General features: G+C 44.2%; 1 long non-coding RNA gene across 2 annotated transcripts; it reads left to right on the top strand.

Moving 5' to 3' along the window:
* The first annotated feature begins 6,437 nt into the window (after positions 1-6,437).
* Positions 6,438-20,260, top strand: LOC135529581 (uncharacterized). Of its 2 annotated transcripts, XR_010453730.1 has the most exons (4): positions 6,438-6,529; positions 9,261-9,317; positions 9,647-9,837; positions 20,184-20,260. It is a non-coding gene; the product is annotated as an uncharacterized LOC135529581 (long non-coding RNA). The 2 variants fall into 2 exon arrangements; XR_010453729.1 differs by lacking the exon at positions 6,438-6,529 and having other exon boundaries at positions 9,226-9,317.
* Positions 20,261-20,876: the final 616 nt, after the last annotated feature.

Raw genomic sequence — 20,876 nt, 5'->3', positions numbered from 1 at the left:
AGACACGGAAAATCAGGGTGCGTGCGTGAGTGTGCGTGCGTGTGACGGAGCAGCAGGAGTGTGTGTGTGTGCGTTTCAAAAACAAAGGGTGTGTGTGTGTTCACAAAGGGTGTGTGTGTGCCGACCACCCGGGGTTGAACATTGATATCTCTAAGCAGAGCCCGGTGCCCCCAACCCCGGTTGTAGACAGAATGTCTCCACATCCCCTCCTGTTGTTTGAATTCACCGCCTTTGTTCTCTAAAACAAATATACAGGGTGTTGCATACAGGATATCTCACGAAAATATCTGGACATGCCTTATGCATGAAAGTGCACACCTTGGTTTCAAATGATTCTCTACAGATAGAATGGGGCTACATGCTTGGGCCCCTGTTGAATACACACACACCCTTTGTTTTTGAAACGCACACACACTCCTGCTGCTCCTCACCTCCTGCTGCTCCGTCTCACACTCCTGCTGCTCCGTCTCACACTCCTGCTGCTCCGTCACACTCACACTCCTGCTGCCCCGTCGCACACACACTCCTGCTGCTCCGTCACACTCACACTCCTGCTGCTCCGTCTCACACTCCTGCTGCTCCGTCTCACACTCCTGCTGCTCCGTCTCACACTCCTGCTGCTCCGTCTCACACTCCTGCTGCTCCGTCACACTCACACTCCTGCTGCCCCGTCGCACACACACTCCTGCTGCTCCGTCACACTCACACTCCTGCTGCTCCGTCTCACACTCCTGCTGCTCCGTCTCACACTCCTGCTGCTCCGTCTCACACTCCTGCTGCCCCGTCACACTCACACTCCTGCTGCTCCATCACACGCACACTCCTGCTGCTCCATCACACTCACACTCCTGCTGCTCCGTCACACTCACACTCCTGCTGCCCTGTCACACTCACACTCCTGCTGCTCCGTCACACACTCCTGCTGCTCCGTCGCACACTCATGCTGCTCCGTCTCACACTCCTGCTGCTCCGTCACACTCACACTCCTGCTGCTCCGTCACACACTCCTGCTGCTCCGTCTCACACTCCTGCTGCTCCGTCACACTCACACTCCTGCTGCCCCGTCACACGCACACTCCTGCTGCTCCCTCACACGCACACTCCTGCTGCCCTGTCACACACTCCTGCTGCTCCGTCTCACACTCCTGCTGCTCCGTCTCACACTCCTGCTGCTCCGTCACACTCACACTCCTGCTGCCCCGTCACACGCACACTCCTGCTGCTCCGTCACACACTCCTGCTGCTCCGTCTCACACTCCTGCTGCTCCGTCACACTCACACTCCTGCTGCCCCGTCACACGCACACTCCTGCTGCTCCATCACACTCACACTCCTGCTGCCCTGTCACACACACTCCTGCTGCCCTGTCACACTCACACTCCTGCTGCCTTGTCACACACACACTCCTGCTGCCTTGTCACACACACACTCCTGCTGCCCTGTCACACTCACACTCCTGCTGCCCTGTCACACTCACACTCCTGCTGCTCCGTCACACACTCCTGCTGCTCCGTCGCACACTCATGCACGCACCCCGATTTTCCGTGTCTTTTTCTTCGTGACAGACCGGGGTGATGTCGGGAAAGGACGTTTTAAAGACGTGTTAGAATTAATGACCAAATTGTACTACTATTTAAACATGCATCATTAGTGTTTTATGTAAAAACATTGGAGGCCTACAGTTGTACATTATTACAAACTTTATAACATACCATTGCAGGAAAGACTATAAATTGCTTCTGAGAATCTACGTCTAACAGTCGCTTCCCAATCACCTATGTCCAGTAGCCTTCAGAAATATCTATTAGGAGGGATTCACTTATTCACATCTCTATTTTAATCTGTCCTGGCAGCTAAATATTCGGGGCTGTGGGTTTGCGCTAAAGCTGTGGTAACATGATGTTAAAGTATATGCTCTATGTTCTGCCCCTAACTCGTGAAAGTACGGAATGTGTTTGCAGGGCCGTGGTGGGATTTTTTCGGGAGATATCCTGTATGCAACACCCTGTATATTTGTTTTAGACAACAAAGGCGGTGAATTCAAACAACAGGAGGGGATGTGGAGACATTCTGTCTACAACCGGGGTTGGGGGCACCGGGCTCTGCTTAGAGATATCAATGTTCAACCCCGGGTGGTCGGCACACACACACCCTTTGTTTTTGAAACGCACACAGACACACACTCCTGCTGCTCCGTCACACGCACGCACACTCACGCACGCACCCTGATTTTCCGTGTCTTTTTTCTTCGTGACAGACCGGGGTGATGTCGTTAAAGTGTTAAAGTTTATGCTCCACGTTCTGTCCCTAACTAGGAGGTGTTTCGAGACTTTTTTTGTTTTATAACGGTTACATGTTCAGTACACACCCCTGCATTCTATATTATAAAGTAGGCTGTTGGTCTTTGAGGTCCGTTATGTCAATTTGCCTTTATACATCGCATTGACCTACTGTCAACTCCCTCAGTTGTAAACATCTACAATAATCATTAGACGTACGCGTCAGAGTTATCATACCCCGTGTCGGGGTTTGTACAGAGTTGGTTAAATCCGCTCTTTTGCTCCCCACTTACATGGGTAATAATCTCCAAGCTGCTCTAAACCGTGATGTTTTTGGTGTCTCTAGGCTGTTGAATGAGGCCTGTTGCAACTTTATTACAAAACCTTTAAAGGTAGTTTGTGAAACCATTCAGTTGTGGATGTATGTAAAACATATTTAACACGTATTGCAGGTTACAGAAGCCTCCTGTTGTACTATGAATCCCCCCTCATCCCTGTTAGATCTTGATGTGTTGGCTCTCTATGTATGTACATGTTTATAATCCACATAGTGTGAATCTTGTTTTCCATAAAGTTAATAACCCCACTAAACCCCCTCTTCCCCTATCATTAAAGCGTGAGATACATTTTTAAAACCTGTGATTTAATTCAAAATATTTAGTACCTACATTTTAACACATACTTCCAAAATGTTTACTATTTCTTACAGATAAAGGGTCCGGTTAGCCCTGACCATTATCCGTTTCCAATTCACCAACGCAAAGACGCTTGCCCGATCCATCAAAACTCCGTAAGTTTTCCCTCCCTGTGTAGATCAAACGTCCTGCCTATAAATCCTGGGTATGCCCACATCATTAATTAATAAGATGTGTAGAAAACTGTTTAGCCATAGTTAAAGGCCTTTCATAAAGAGGCTGTCATGATTGCCTGTGCCTCATGTTTAACACGTATTGCTTGTTACCGAACACTACTGTTGTACATTTAATATCCCCTAGCAGATTTTGTTGCATTTGCACAAATTCTGTCCTGTCACCGTGGTCTTTTTAAAAGTCAATAAATATGTGTGTAAAGTGTACATGTTTGTTTCACTGTAGATTTGTTTAAGCCCTCCTAGAAACACCTCATTTCATCCCACAGCATTAATTAATAAGATGTGTAGAAAACTGTTTAGCCATAAGTAAAGGCCTTTCATAAAGTGGCTGTCATGATGAACCTGAATCTGAAATTACCTTTAGGATCTTTTCTTTGGGGTTCTAATCTCCCCAGGTGTGCAGGCCCTGCAAATTCTTAGGCTGGAGCCATCTGGAAGCTCTGTGCCTGTACATATAAAGAGAACTAAATAGGAAACTAGGCTGAGAAACATTATTTAGATGGCTGTTTAATTGTTGTTTAAAGCTTGAAATGGACACAATGCCAAGGGACCTTGTTTCTAACACCCCCCCCCCCCCCCAAAAAAAAGTTCCAAGACTATGACTACTTCAAAGGATGCAATTTAGTAAGTAAGGCTTTCCCTGTAAGGTCTACACCTGTTGGTTCAGGGCTTGTAAGTAAGGCTTTCCCTGTAAGGTCTACACCTGTTGGTTAAGGGCCTGTAAGTAAGGCTTTCCCTGTAAGCTTTACACCTGTTGGTTAAGGGCTTGTAAGTAAGGCTTTCCCTGTAAGGTCTACACCTGTTGGTTAAGGGCTTGTAAGTAAGGTTTTCCCTGTAAGGTCTACACCTGTTGGTTAAGGGCTTGTAAGTAAGGCTTTCCCTGTAAGGTCTACACCTGTTGGTTAAGGGCCTGTAAGTAAGGCTTTCCCTGTAAGGTCTACACCTGTTGGTTAAGGGCTTGTAAGTAAGGCTTTCCCTGTAAGGTCTACACCTGTTGGTTCAGGGCTTGTAAGTAAGGCTTTCCCTGTAAGGTCTACACCTGTTGGTTAAGGGCCTGTAAGTAAGGCTTTCCCTGTAAGCTTTACACCTGTTGGTTAAGGGCTTGTAAGTAAGGCTTTCCCTGTAAGGTCTACACCTGTTGGTTAAGGGCTTGTAAGTAAGGTTTTCCCTGTAAGGTCTACACCTGTTGGTTAAGGGCTTGTAAGTAAGGCTTTCCCTGTAAGGTCTACACCTGTTGGTTAAGGGCCTGTAAGTAAGGCTTTCCCTGTAAGGTCTACACCTGTTGGTTAAGGGCTTGTAAGTCAGGCTTTCCCTGTAAGGTCTACACCTGTTGGTTAAGGGCTTGTAAGTAAGGTTTTCCCTGTAAGGTCTACACCTGTTGGTTAAGGGCTTGTAAGTAAGGCTTTCCCTGTAAGGTCTACACCTGTTGGTTAAGGGCTTGTAAGTAAGGCTTTCCCTGTAAGGTCTACACCTGTTGGTTAAGGGCCTGTAAGTAAGGCTTTCCCTGTAAGGTCTACACCTGTTGGTTAAGGGCTTGTAAGTCAGGCTTTCCCTGTAAGGTCTACACCTGTTGGTTAAGGGCTTGTAAGTAAGGCTTTCCCTGTAAGGTCTACACCTGTTGGTTAAGGGCTTGTAAGTAAGGTTTTCCCTGTAAGGTCTACACCTGTTGGTTAAGGGCTTGTAAGTAAGGCTTTCCCTGTAAGGTCTACACCTGTTGGTTAAGGGCTTGTAAGTAAGGCTTTCCCTGTAAGGTTTACACCTGTTGGTTAAGGGCTTATAAGTAAGGCTTTCCCTGTAAGGTTTACACCTGTTGTATTTGGCGCATGTGACAAATACAATTTGATTAGATTTTTTAATTCCAGAACACATGATATTTTGCCACGGACACGTTTGATTTCTCGATCGGAAGTGGTATTATTTCAAATGCAGAATAGGTATTTATTTAGTATTTACAGATGCTCAAGAGGAGTAATTTGAAATAGATTCTGACTGTGCTCGTCCTTCAGCTTGATGTGCCTGGTCTGAGGCTCACTACCGAGTTTGGAACTCAATAGTGAGTGTTACAACCGAGGACAGACGCGCTTCAGCCCTCAGCAGCCCCGTTCTGTGAGCTTGTGTGGCCTACCACTTTGCGCCTGAGCCGTTGTTTCTCCTAGATGTTTCGACTTCACAATAACAGCATTTACAGTTGACTGGGAATCTCTAGCAGGGCAGAAATGTGATGAACTGACTTTGTGGAAAGGTGGCATCCTATGACTGGGCCACGTTGAAAGTCACTGAGATTTTCATTAAGGCCATTCTACTGTTAATGTTTGTCTATGGAGATTGCATGGCTGTGTGCTCGATTTTATACACCTGTAAGCAACAGGTGTGGCTGAAATAGCCGAATCTACATATTTGAAGGGGTGTCCACATACTTTTTTGCATATATATATATATATATATATATATATATATATATATATATATATATATATATATATAAAATTGTAAGTAACCTTTATTTAACTAAGCAAGACAGTTAATTAAGAAAAATATTTATTACAATGATGGCCTACCGGGGAACAGTGGTTAACTGCCTTGTTCAGGGGAACAGTGGGTTAACTGCCTTGTTCAGGGAACAGTGGGTGAACTGCCTTGTTCAGGGGAACAGTGGATTAACTGCCTTGTTCAGGGGAACAGTGGGTTAACTGCCTTGTTCAGGGGAACAGTGGGTTAACTGCCTTGTTCAGGGGAACAGTGGGTTAACTGCCTTGTTCAGGGGAACAGTGGGTTAACTGCCTTGTTCAGGGCAGAACAACAGATGTTTACCTTGTCAGCTCCTGTTACTGACCCAACGCTAAAACCACTAGATTATCTGCCGTCCCAAAAGTGTAATATAGTGTAATAAACTCGTTCGCAGAAACACACCATCCGTATAACGGTCGTCTCACGCCGAGCTGCGCATGTGCAGTCCGTTAAAGCCACTCCTTCGATATCAAGTATTTTAGACTCAAATAAGAACGTGTCAGTTTGTCACTTTCACAAAGTTGGAGTAATAACATGTTCAAATACCTAATACATTGGCTCCAATCTAGGTTTTGGCTTTAGATTTCGAGAAAATCTACGACTAAGGAACCATTTTTCATTTCTGACTTCTCAAACCCCAAATCACGGCATCGGTTGACTTCCTACAGTCTTCTTCCCAGTGGTCCCGGTCGACTCGGGATGTTGCGTCTGGGTTTAGGAATTCTGGTTATGTAATTTCCTCATGAAGTTGAAAGTAAGTTTGCAGGCGAATACACTTACAAAATGGATGTTGAAACTGTGGCGCACATTTCTCGGCAACATTAGAAGTCTGGTAAAAGTATTGATTTGAAGGAAAGAGGAGCAGATTCTGGTAAGTCTAGAGGCAACATACAAACTATTATAAAGTTAGGTCGTCATCAGACATTTAATAGTTAAGATTAGGTTTGATCTATGATCACTGATCATCATGTGTGTAGTGCTGGGGAGCGCGAGGGAGCACTTTCACTTTGAGAACACACGAAGAAAATATTCTGATCAATTCTAAATAAATTATATTTAATGACCTGGTAAATGGTAACGTTATTGTTACAAAAAATATTCATTTCTAATAAGATTTTAGGACGGTTAGCTGAAGATGAATAGTAAAAAAAAAAAATGGAGGATGGATTTTATCCATCTTCTAAAAGAGAGATACCATCCTGTAGGTTTTCATTATTATTCAAAACTAATCACCTGATTAAAATAATGAGTTGATTTATAAGATACCAGTAGCAGGACAGAGAATGTAGCCTCGGCCTGATATTTTTTCAACATTTTCAACGGAGGCCATCAGGTCGGTCGGCATGATAAGCAGTGATGTATTTTTTTCGGTGAGGAGCGCAGCAAACTATGTAAATGACGTCATAATTTATTACATCAACGTTTGTATCGACATATGTATTCTATTGAATAGTCTTTCATTACAGGTCTCTCCAACCCTCTTTCTGAGCGCTACCCTCCGGTAGGGTTTCACTCCAACCCTGTTTCTGAGCGCTACCCTCCGGTGAGGGTTCACTCCAACCCTGTTTCTGGAGCGCTATCCATAAGTTGATTTATAAGATAAAATCATGCTATTTACAACTGGGGTTGGAGTGAAACCCTACCGGAGGGTGGCGCTCCAGAAACAGGGTTGAGTGAAACCCTACCGGAGGGTGGCGCTCAGAAACAGGGTTGGAGTGAAACCCTACCGGAGGGTGGCGCTCCAGAAACAGGGTTGGAGTGAAACCCTACCGGAGGGTGGCTCCAGAAACAGGGTTGGAGTGAAACCCTACCGGAGGTGGCGCTCCAGAAACAGGGTTGGAGAGAAACCCTACCGGAGGGTGGCGCTCCAGAAACAGGGTTGGAGTGAAACCTACCGGAGGGTGGCGCTCCAGAAACAGGGTTGGAGAGAAACCCTACCGGAGGGTAGCGCTCCAGAAACAGGGTTGGAGTGAAACCCTACCGGAGGGTGGCGCTCCAGAAACAGGGTTGGAGTGAAACCCTACCGGAGGGTAGCGCTCCAGAAACAGGGTTGGAGAGAAACCCTACCGGAGGATAGCGCTCCAGAAACAGGGACTGATCCCATTGAAGATGACATGAGACAGGGACTGATCCCATTGAAGATGACATGAGACTGGGACTGATCCCATTGAAGATGACATGAGACTGGGACTGATCCCATTGAAGATGACATGAGACTGGGACTGATCCCATTGAAGATGACATGAGCGACGTAGAGAGTCTGCCAGAGGCTGAATATGTTCAAGACACAGAGATCAACACTGAGCAGCTAATTGAACGTCTCCAAAACAATATCTGTCTTGTTATTTAGTAAACCAGGAAAGAACACTGCATCCCAGCTACGGTACAGAATAGCATTGTTGAGGACCTCAGAACCATGTTGATGCATTATGACACACTACAGTCCCATCAGGTTTCATCTGACAAATAAACTAATAGATGTGGTTGAACAGGACGATCTCAGGGACTTGCATAACAACTCTGCAGTATTTGAGAAATGCATTAGATGCATCATCTCTGAGTGGATGCTGGAGCATTACTATGTGAAAGAAGTGGGCATTGTCAGGACAACTGAAGTACCACTGGGAAACAAAGAGGTTATAAAACAAGGTGATTTCAATACAGCTACATTTCCCCAGGCTACATGAATATAAAGAAACATGAGACAAAACAATCATAATGAATCAGATGACATGGCCCCAGGCTACATGAATATAAAGAGACATGAGACAAAACAATCATAATGAATCAGATTACATGGCCACCAGGCTACATGAATATAAAGAGACATGAGACAAAACAATCATAATGAATCAGATGACATGGCCCCCCAGGCTACATTAATATAAAGAGACATGAGACAAAACAATCATAATGAATCAGATTACATGGCCCCAGGCTACATGAATATAAAGAGACATGAGACAAAACAATCATAATGAATCAGATTACATAGCCCCAGGCTACATGAATATAAAGAGACATGAGACAAAACAATCATAATGAATCAGATTACATGGCCCCCAGGCTACATGAATATAAAGAGACATGAGACAAAACAATCATAATGAATCAGATTACATGGAGAGAAGGGACCTGATCCTAGATCATAATGAATCAGATTAGATGGTGAGGTGGAGCTGATCCTAGATCACAATGAATCAGATTAGATGGTGAGGTGGAGCTGATCCTAGATCATAATGAATCAGATTAGATGGAGAGGTGGAGCTGATCCTAGATCATAATGAATCAGATTAGATGGAGAGGGGGAGCTGATCCAAGAGCAACGCTCCTCCTCTGGGACACTGCCTGTATGAAACAGAACACATCGTTGTGAAGTCTCGTTACAGCATGTGTTTACTGCCATCTAGTGGAAGATACCAATATAACACTTTATTATCAGGGTGGGGAGGCAGCTGAGCTGAAACAGAACACAAAGTTGTGAAGTCTCGTTACAGCAGGTGTTTACTGCCATCTAGTGGAAGATACCAATATACCACTTTAATATCAGGGTGGGGAGGCGGCTGAGCTGAAACAGAAAGTAAAGTTGTTCTTTTGTTCAGGATCCATTTTGAGACGACAGAGCAGAAAACACTATATGGAGATTATTGAAAAATAAAGTAAGTATATCTGAACAATAATATATTCTAATGGACAGAATAAGATAATTAATACCTATAATGATATATTACTAGTTAGTAGAACTGCTACTTGAGCTGAGTTGCTGACAGACAGCTGTTTTCAAAGTGTAAACTAATCAGTAGGCCGACATGTTATCTGGTAAAGATGGTGGAGGAGCTTTTCAATTATATGGTTTTATGTTTATCTCAGGGTTTCTCCATCCTTTTGTACTTACCATCACTTACACACCTGATTCAACGAATCATCAAATATTTTAAGACAGTTTAATATTTGAACATTCTCAAATTAAAACCTTTTTGGTTTGCAGGACTGCTTACAATTATTAAAGTCCTACAGTAACATTTTGGAGGAAAACAACACAGCTAAACTTGGTTTCAAGTAAATTATATGTTTATCAAAAATAATGTAAGAGAGATGTCTTGAAGAAACTCGTCTGGGATAAGAACTCTGTGTCTCTGCGACAGTGGGAGGTTTGTTTTGCATGGCCCGGTGCTACAGGTGAGTGGACATTTATTTTAAGGACCAATGGAATGGTCTAAATGCTTAAACTCTGCTCCCCGGGGAGCCGGGCAATGCAGAACTAATTCACCCAGTGACCTTCATAACTTACTTTATTTCCTGATATGAAATTGAAAGTGAAAGTAACTTTGCAGCCTAAACAGTTACAAAATGTCTGTTGAAACTGTGGAGCACATGTCTTGAGAATGTTAGAACAGTGGTGGAAAAAGTACTGAATTCTCAAACTGGAGTAAAAGTAAAGATTCCTTCATAGAAAATGACTCCAGTAAAGGTGAAAGTCACACAGTAAAATACTGCTTCAGTAAAAGTCAAAGTATTTGTTTTGAAATATAATTAAGTATCAAAAGTAAAGTATTTAATCATTTTAAATTCCTTATATTAAGCAAACCAGACAGCACAATGTTTTTGATATTTTAATTTACAAATAGCCAGGGTCACACTCCAACACGCAGACACCATTTAAAAACAAGGCAATTATGTTTAGTGAGTCCTCCAGATCAGAGGCAGTAGGGATGACCAGGGATGTTCTCTGTTTAGTGAGTCCTCCAGATCAGAGGCAGTAGGGATGACCAGGGATGTTCTCTGTTTAGTGAGTCCTCCAGATCAGAGGCAGTAGGGATGACTAGGGATGTTCTCTGTTTAGTGAGTCCTCCAGATCAGAGGCAGTTGGGATGACCAGGGATGTTCTCTGTTTAGTGAGTCCTCCAGATCAGAGGCAGTAGGGATGACCAGGGATGTTCTCTGTTTAGTGAGTCCTCCAGATCAGAGGCGGTAGGGATGACCAGGGATGTTCTCTGTTTAGTGTGTCCTCCAGATCAGAGGCAGAAGGGATGACCAGGGTTGTTCTCTGTTTAGTGAGTCCTCCAGATCAGAGGCAGTAGGGATGACCATGGATGTTCTCTGTTTAGTGAGTCCACCAGATCAGAGGCAGCAGGGATGACCAGTGTTGTTCTCTGTTTAGTGAGTCCTCCAGATCAGAGGCAGTAGGGATGACCAGGGTTGTTCTCTTGATAAGTGAGTGAATTTTTCTGTCCTGCTAAGCATTCAAAATGTAAGGAGGAGTTTTGGGTGTCAGGGAAAATGTACGGAGTAAAAAATACATAATTTTCTTTATGATTGTAGTGAAGTAAAAGTAACAGTTGTTAAAAATATAAATATTAAAGTGAAGGACAGATTCCCCCCCAAAACAACTGAAGTAGTACTTTAAAGTATTTTACACCACTGCATGAGAAGACAGATACATGTGTTGATTTGAAGGAAAGATTTGAAAGGTCGGCTACGAACTATTATAAAGTTAGGTCGTCGTCAGACATTCAACAGTCACAGTAGGTTTGAGCTCCAGTCTGATCACTAATCATGCCGACCAACCTGATGGTCTCTGTTGGAAATGTTGTGAAAAGAATCTGGCCTCGGCTACAAATATCTGGCATTACTCATCTCATATGTATATACTGTATTCTATACTATTCTACTGTATCTTAGTCTATGCATTACTCATCTCATATGTATATACTGTATTCTATACTATTCTACTGTATCTTAGTCTATGCATTACTCATCTCATATGTATATACTGTATTCTATACTATTCTACTGTATCTTAGTCTATGTATTACTCATCTCATATGTATATACTGTATTCTATACTATTCTACTGTATCTCAGTCTATGCATTACTCATCTCATATGTATATACTGTATTCTATACTATTCTACTGTATCTTAGTCTATGCATTACTCATCTCATATGTATATACTGTATTCTATACTATTCTACTGTATCTCAGTCTATGCATTACTCATCTCATATGTATATACTGTATTCTATACTATTCTACTGTATCTTAGTCTATGCCGCTCTGACATTGTGACCAATAACATTTGACTTGATTTAGATTACACTATATTATTTGATTTGATTTAGATTAGGCGATATACACTACATGACCAAAAGTATGTGGACAACAGCCCCAGACCATCATTCCTCCTCCACCAGGAATTTGAAGAACTGACTTTGTTGGAAAAGTCCGATGACGGTGCCACGTTGAAAGTCGCTGAGCTCTTCAGTAAGGCCATTCTACTGCCAATGTTTGTCTATGGAGATTGCATGGCTGTCTGTCCGACTTTATACACCTGTCAGCAACAGGTGTGGCTGAAATAGAATCTACTAATTTGAAGGGGTGTCCACATACTTCTGTATATATAGTTATTATTAATATTATTGTGACCAATAACATTTGACTCGATTTAGATTAGGCTATATATACAACATGACCAAAAGTATGTAGACACCTGCTGGTCGAACGACTCATTCTAAAATCATAGGCATTAATATGGTCCCCCTCTGCTGCAAGAACAGCCTCCACTCTTCTGGGAAGACTTTACACTAGTTGTTGGAACATTGCTGCGGGACTTGCTTCCATTCAGCCACAAGAGCATTAGCGAGGTCGGGCACTGATGTTGGGTGATTAGGCCTGGCTCGCAGTCGGCGTTCCAATTCATCCCAAAGGTGTTTGATGGGGTTGAGGTCAGGGCACTGTGCAGGCCAGTCAAGTTCTTCCACACCGATCTCGAGAAGCCATTTCTGTATTGACCTCACTTTGTGCACGGGGACGTTGTCAAGCTGAAACAGAAAATGCCATTCCCCAAACTGTTGCCACCATTGTTTGTCTATGGAGATTGCATGGCAGTGTGCTTGATTTTATACACCTGTCAGCAACGGGTGTGGCTGAAATAGCCAAATCCACTAATTTGAAGGGTTGTCCACATACTTTTGACTATATAGTGTAGATGCTCTGTCCTGTTACTGGTAGGACTATAACATTATGTGAACTGATCTGAACAGGTTTAGGCTGGTCATCTATGATATGTAGGTTATATACAGTACATTCTCTGTCCTGCTACTGGTAGGACTATAACATTATGTGAACTGATCTGAACAGGTTTAGGCTGGTCATCTATGATATGTAGGCTATAGCCGAGGTATAGACCTTGATCTGCATATCACTAACAACCCACTACTATACATTATAACCTAGCCTACTTTACATAATATAAGATATCACTAACAACCCACTACTATACATGATAACCTAGTCTACTTTACATAATATAACATATCACTAACAGCCCACTACTATACATTATAACCTAGTCTACTTTACATAATATAACATCTACACATCACTAACAACCCACTACTATACATTATAACCTAGCCTACTTTACATAATATAACATCTACATATCACTAACAACCCACTACTATACATTATAACCTAGTCTACTTTACATAATATAAGATCCACATATCACTAACAACCCACTACTATACATGATAACCTAGTCTACTTTACATAATATAACATCTACATATCACTAACAACCCACTACTATACATGATAACCTAGTCTACTTTACATAATATAACATATCACTAACAACCCACTACTATACATTATAACCTAGTCTACTTTACATAATATAAGATATCACTAACAACCCACTACTATACATGATAACCTAGTCTACTTTACATAATATAACATATCACTAACAACCCACTACTATACATTATAACCTAGCCTACTTTACATAATATAACATATCACTAACAACCCACTACTATACATTATAACCTAGTCTACTTTACATAATATAACATCTACATATCACTAACAACCCACTACTATACATTATAACCTAGTCTACTTTTGTCAGGATTTGGCCAGGGTTGTTCCGGTTTTGGTCAGTAGATGTCCCCATTGTGCTTTTTGTCCCTATGTTTTTCCCTTGATCCCCATTATTATTTGCACCTGTGTCTCGTTTCCCCTGATTGTATTTAAACCCTTTGTTTCCCTCAGTTCTGTGCTCTGTGTTTGTATGTTAGCACCCTGCCCTAGTGTTCTGTGTGCTCTTGTCGCTTTCCGGGTGAAGTTCTTGTGGTATTCTGTTTTTTGTTTATTTTTGGTGAGTTTCTTTTGAGGTCTTTTTGTGTTTTTCCTACCACCTTTTGGATTTGCCATTTTTTTGTATTTTAGGATTTTTTCTTTATTAAATACACCGTCTTAAGTACTGCTGTGTCTGCCTCATCTTCTGGGTTCTGCTGTCTATTCGTGGCTCAGTTGGTTAAGTGACTGTTTCTCACTCCGGAGACCCAGGTTCGAAACCGGGTCCTGACAGAAATACAGAGCCAAAAATGAACCCAGAGGCAGCCAGTTCCCAGGACCTTTTTGCCACGCTGTCCCACCACCAGGAGACTGTCCAACGCCACGAAGCCGCCCTGGTTCAGCAAGAGGCCAAAATGGCTAGACATTCTCATCTTCTGTCGGAGATGCTGACTTCCATTAAGCAAATATCTGATCGACTTACCCCGGCAACAGTTTCCGTCCCAGTACCTCAGGTTCACGTACCCATGGCAGTTAACCCCCTGGCTGAACCTCGTCTTCCACCTCCCCAACGGTTCTCAGGTGATCCAAGTGCTTGTAAAGGCTTTCTCACTCAATGTTCTCTCTCCTTTGAGCTGCAACCCTCGTCGTTTCCCACCGACCGGTCTAAGATCGCATATATCATTACCCTGCTGTCGGAAAAAGCCCTGGCCTGGGCTACTGCTGTGTGGGATGCCCATAGTTCCTGCTGTGCCAGCTACTCTGCCTTTGCTGAGGAATTCAAACGAGTGTTTCAAGGTCCAAGGAGTGGTTCTGACTCAGCCAAACAGCTCCTGACTCTCCATCAAGGTTGGCGCAGCGTGACGGACTATGCCATCCAGTTCCGCACGGTGGCAGCAGCGAGTGGCTGGAACAACGAGGCGCTCACGGTGTGCTTTCTGAAAGGCCTTTCCGACACTATCCAAGATGAACTGGCCACTCGGGAACCACCGGACAATCTCGAGTCCCTGATCAAGTTGGCCTCACGCATTGACCAGCGTCTGAGAGAGAGAGAACTCAACCGTAGACCTCTAGCCCCTATCAGTCCCAGCTCCGAGTCCCCACCTTTATCATCGCTGGCTCCACCGGAACCCATGCAGATTGGACGCATCTCCCAGGCTGAGAGAGACCGCCGGATGAGGGAGCGACGCTGTCTATATTGCGGCAAACCGGGCCATTTCCGTTCCACGTGTCCCGGGCTCCAGGGAAACGCTCTGTCCCGTACAGACCGGGGGAACTGTAACGGGAAACAACCTCCTCCCATCCGTCCAACTCCCGTCTGCTCATTCCAGTCACCCTCTCCTGGGACAACCACAAGCTTCACCTTCAAGCCTTGGTAGACTCTGGAGCCGCAGGTAACTTCATGGATGGTGTCTGGGCGAAGGAGAATGGCGTTCCCTCTGAACCTCTAAGTGACCCCATGAGGGTTACTACATTGGATGGAAGCCCTTTGGGATCTGGACTTGTCACTCATGTCACTACCTCCTTGAGACTTTCAGTTTCACAACACCAGGAATTGATGAACTTTCATTTGATCTCCTGTTCCGAGTTCCCTCTCGTCCTTGGATACCCCTGGCTTCACAGCCATAACCCTCACATCGACTGGTCTGTGGGCACTATCAAGCAGTGGGGTCCTACGTGCCAAGCTACTTGTATTTTCCAGAATTCCCCGAGTTCTACTCCCGAGTCTTTAGAATCCATCGACCTGACCCGAGTTCCCGAGTGTTACCATGACCTCAAACTGGTGTTTAGCAAACAGAGGGCCACCATGCTACCACCCCATAGATCTTACGATTGCCCCATCGACCTGTTTCCGGCACTTGCCCCCAGGGGTCGGATCTTTTCCCTATCTCCACCCGAACGAGCTGCTATGGATACCTACATCAAGGACTCTCTGGAAGCAGGCCTCATGCGTCCATCAACCTCCCGGCGGGAGCAGGGTTTTTCTTTGTGGCCAAGAAAGATGGTGGATTACGTCCTTGCATCGACTACCGGGGACTCAATGACATAACCGTCCGTAACCGTTACCCGCTACCCCTTATGGCCACAGCCTTGAGCTGCTCCAGGAAGCAGTTGTTTTCACTAAGCTTGACCTGCGGAATGCATACCATCTTGTGCGGATCAGACCTGGTGAGAGTGGAAGACCGCTTTCAACACGCCTACTGGTCACTATGAATACTTGGTGATGCCCTTCGGACTGACCAACGCCCCAGCGGTGTTCCAAGCGCTCATAAACGATGTGCTTAGGGATATGCTTAACATATTTGTGTTCGTTTACTTGGATGACATCCTCATCTTTTCGAGCTCCCTTCAAGAACACACTAAGCATGTCAGACAAGTACTCAAACGCCTCCTGGACAGCCATCTGTACGTTAAGCCGGAAAAATGTGAATTCCATTCATCCCGAGTACAATTCCTGGGATTTGTAGTGGAACCCGGTCGAGTCCAAATGGACCCTAGGAAGGTAGGGGCGGTAGCGGATTGGCCCACCCCAAATCCGTTAAGGATGTTCAGCGTTTCCTGGGCTTCACAAACTTTTACCGCAAGTTCATCAAGAACTTCAGTTTGGTGGCAGCTCCTCTCTCAGCTTTAACCAAAGGTGGCAATGCAAGGTTTGTGTGGGGAAGAGAAGCTGAGACGGCCTTCCAAGGACTCAAGCAGCGCGTCCTCTCTGCTCCCATCCTGATACTACCGACTACGGATGAACCATTTGTGGTGGAGGTAGACGCATCAGAGGTTGGTGTTGGAGCTGTCCTGTCTCAGAGGGGTGAAGACAAGAAGCTTCATCCGTGCGCTTTCTTCTCACACCGGCTTACCCCGACTGAGAGGAACTACGATGTGGGGATCGTGAACTCCTAGCGGTTAAGATGGCATTGAAGGAATGGAGACACTGGCTCGAGGGCTTCTCACCCGTTTCAAGTGCTTACGGACCACAAAAATCTGGAGTATATCCAGCAGGCGAAGCGATTGAACTCTAGACAAGCTAGATGGTCTCTTTTCTTCAATCGATTCCAGTTTATCCTCACCTATCGGCCCGGGTCGAAGAATCTCAAACCGGATGCCCTGTCCCGAGTCTACGTTCCTGCCATTCGAGATGACACGGACATGCCTGTCCTTCCTGCTGCTAAGATTGTGGCTCCGATCTCGTGGCAAGTTGAGGATACCGTGAGACGTGCTCAAGCTAGCGAACCGGACCCTAAAGGAGGCCCTGCCAATCGGTTGTTTGTCCCCAAGGCAGTGAGGACTCAGGTCCTTCTGTGGGGGCACTCCTCTCGCCTCACCTGTCATCCGGGCGTAGGTCGCACCTTGGAGTTCATCCAGCGTAAGTTCTGGTGGCCTACCATAAGAGAAGACGTTGCCACTTTCGTCAATGCCTGCCCCGTGTGCTGCCAGGGCAAATCTTCTCACCTCCGCCCTCAAGGACTCCTTCACCCTTTACCTGTTCCCCACAGACCCTGGTCCCATATCTCATTGGACTTTATTACTGGACTTCCTCCATCCCATGGCAATACTACTATCCTAGTCATAATCGACAGGTTTTCAAAGGCGGCCAGGTTCGTCCCTCTGACTAAGTTACCTTCTGCCAAGGAAACGGCTGAGTTGGTAATTAATCATGTGTTCCGAGTCTTCGGCATTCCTCAAGATGTGGTTTCTGACAGAGGTCCCCAGTTCGCCTCAAGGTTTTGGAAGGCCTTCTGCCAACTCATGGGGCTTCTGCCAGTCTATCTTCAGGGTACCATCCGAGTCCAACGGCCAAACAGAGAGGATGAATCAAGAGCTGGAAACCACCCTCCGATGTATGACTCGTGACAACCCGTCCACATGGTCATCCTTTATTGTTTGGGCCGAATACGCGCACAACACCTTGCGCTCCTCCTCCACTGGTATGTCCCCGCACGAGTGTCAGTTTGGCTATGCTCCTCCATTGTTCCCGGACCAGGAGGCAGAAGTCAGAGTGCCTTCAGCCTTGAGGTTCGTCAGACGCTGTCGGCTTATGTGGAGGAAGACCCGTCTTAATCTGATGCGTTCCTCACAGAGGTATCAACAACAAGCCAACAGACGTCGCCGTCCCGGGCCTACCCTGCGCCCCGGCCAGAGAGTCTGGCTTTCCACAAGAGACTTACCTCTGGGTGGAGTCTCGCAAGCTGTCCCAAAATACATCGGTCCCTTCAAGGTTGCCAGGAGAGTTAACCCAGTTTCTTATCGCCTACACTTACCCAGATCCTTTAAGATTAATCCCACATTTCATGTGTCATTGTTAAAACCTGTTGTTTTTCTCCCCTTGTCCCGGCAGACAGACCTCCCCTCCGCCTCGTGTCATTGGAGGCCAGCCGCTTATACCGTCCACAGTTCCCCGCCGGGTGCAGCGGTCCTGGCAGTATCTGGTGGACTGGGAAGGCTACGGTCCTGAGGAGCGCTCCTGGGTTCCTGCCAAGACATCCTGGACCCTGACCTCATTCGTCAGTTCAGGGTCCTCCACCCTGAGAGAGCTGGTAGGAACGTCAGGAGCCGTTCCTAGGGGGGATTCTGTCAGGATTTGGCCAGGGTTGTTCCGGTTTGGTCAGTAGATGTCCCCATTGTGCTTTTTGTCCCTATGTTTTTCCCTTGATCCCCATTATTATTTGCACCTGTGTCTCGTTTCCCCTGATTGTATTTAAACCCTTTGTTTCCCAGTTCTGTGCTCTGTGTTTGTATGTTAGCACCCTGCCCTAGTGTTCTGTGTGCTCTTGTCGATTCGGGTGAAGTTCTTGTGGTATTCTGTTTTTTGTTTTTGTTTATTTTTGGTGAGTTTCTTTTGAGGTCTTTTTGTGTTTTTCCTACCACCTTTTGGATTTGCCATTTTTTGTATTTTAGGATTTTTTCTTTATTAAATACACCGTCTTAAGTACTGCTGTGTCTGCCTCATCTTCTGGGTTCTGCTGTCTATTCGTGGCTCAGTTGGTTAAGTGACTGTTTCTCACTCCGGAGACCCAGGTTCGAAACCGGGTCCTGACAACTTTACATAATATAACATCTACATATCATTAACAACCCACTACTATACATTATAACCTAGTCTACTTTGCATAATATAACATATCACTAACAACCCTCTACTATACATTATAACCTAGTCTACTTTACATAATATAACATCTACATATCATTAACAACCCACTACTATACATTATAACCTAGTCTACTTTGCATAATATAACATATCACTAACACCCCACTACTATACATTATAACCTAGTCTACTTTACATAATATAACATATCACTAACAGCCCACTACTATACATTATAACCTAGTCTACTTTGCATAATATAACATATCACTAACAACCCTCTACTATACATTATAACCTAGTCTACTTTACATAATATAACATCTACATATCATTAACAACCCACTACTATACATTATAACCTAGTCTACTTTACATAATATAACATCAATTACTTGATGCAAAAACACTTTTTTTGAATGGGTCAAAGATTTCCCCCTCAGATCAATCATGTCCGTTTTAGCCCTTCTGTCTACATTCTCAGAAACATTTAGAAAAGAACAGATTGAAAGACAATAAATATCATACTTTTAGTGAATACAAATAATTGTGTTACTGTACTGTCTAGAACTACCTTAACAAACAGTGGCTTATTATTATTATTATTGTTGCTGTACTGTCTATAACTACCTTAACAGTGACTTATTATTATTATTATTATTGTTGTTGCTGTACTGTCTAGAACTACCTTAACAAACAGTGACTTATTATTATTATTGTTGCTGTACTGTCTAGAACTACCTTAACAAACAGTGACTTATTATTATTATTGTTGCTGTACTGTCTAGAACTACCTTAACAAACAGTGACTTATTATTATTGTTATTATTGTTGCTGTACTGTCTATAACTACTTACTTATTATTATTGTTATTATTGTTGCTGTACTGTCTAAACTAGTGACTTATTATTATTGTTATTATTGTTGCTGTACTGTCTATAACTACCTTAACAAACAGTGACTTATTATTATTGTTATTATTGTTGCTGTACTGTCTAGAACTACCTTAACAAACAGTGACTTATTATTATTGTTATTATTGTTGCTGTACTGTCTATAACTACCTTAACAAACAGTGACTTATTATTATTATTATTGTTGTTGTTGTACTGTCTAGAACTACCTTAACAAACAGTGACTTATTATTATTATTACAGACAGTTGCCATGGAGATGAAATGCCACAACTACATATTCATGTGATTGCATTAAATCACCTGATTGTTTCTATATGTCTGTTAGTAAATGTTTTATTTCTCAAACGAGATAATGGATAAATGTGAACAATTGACATTCAGTAATTAGTTGTCACCATATTAACCACAACCAACATGTTGAATCTCTGTTTAGGGGTCAGTGCTCTAAAATGAGTCTCTCTGGGGAGAGAGAGGAGGAGGGCGCTGCCTCTAAAATGAGTCTCTCTGGGGGAGAGAGGAGGGGGCCCTGCCTCTAAAATGCATCTCTCTGGGGGACATGACACCAAAGCAAAGAGGTAAGATGACCATTTATAAAGAATTTATCGAGTTCATAAAAAATAATAGCTATCTTAAGATGAAACACTATACATCCATCGTTTATCAGGAATGGAATGTTGGTATCCTGTATATCTGACTGTGATATGTGGTTGTCTCACCTTGATATCTTAAGATGAATGCACTTACTGTAAATCACTCTGGATAAGAGCATCTGCTAAATCAGGGGTTCTCAATCTGGGGTCTGTGGAGGTACTGCAGGGGTTCTCAATCCGGGGTCTGTGGAGGTACTGTAGGGGTTCTCAATCCGGGGTCTGGGGAGGTACTGCAGGGGTTCTCAATCCGGGGTCTGTGGAGGTACTGCAGGGGTTCTCAATCTGGGGTCTGTGGAGGTGGTTCTCAATCGGGGTCTGTGGAGGTACTGCAGGGTTCTCAACCGGGGTCTGTGGAGGTACTGCAGGGTTCTCAATCCGGGTCTGTGGAGGTACTGCAGGGTTCTCAATCTCCGGGGTCTGTGGAGGTACTGCAGGGTTCTCAATCCGGGGTCTGTGGAGGTACTGCAGGGGTTCTC

The sequence above is a fragment of the Oncorhynchus masou genome, unplaced genomic scaffold, assembly GCF_036934945.1.
Source record: "Oncorhynchus masou masou isolate Uvic2021 unplaced genomic scaffold, UVic_Omas_1.1 unplaced_scaffold_1188, whole genome shotgun sequence".
NCBI classification, from domain to species: domain Eukaryota; kingdom Metazoa; phylum Chordata; class Actinopteri; order Salmoniformes; family Salmonidae; genus Oncorhynchus; species Oncorhynchus masou.
This window is presented reverse-complemented; position numbering and strand designations above follow the sequence as displayed.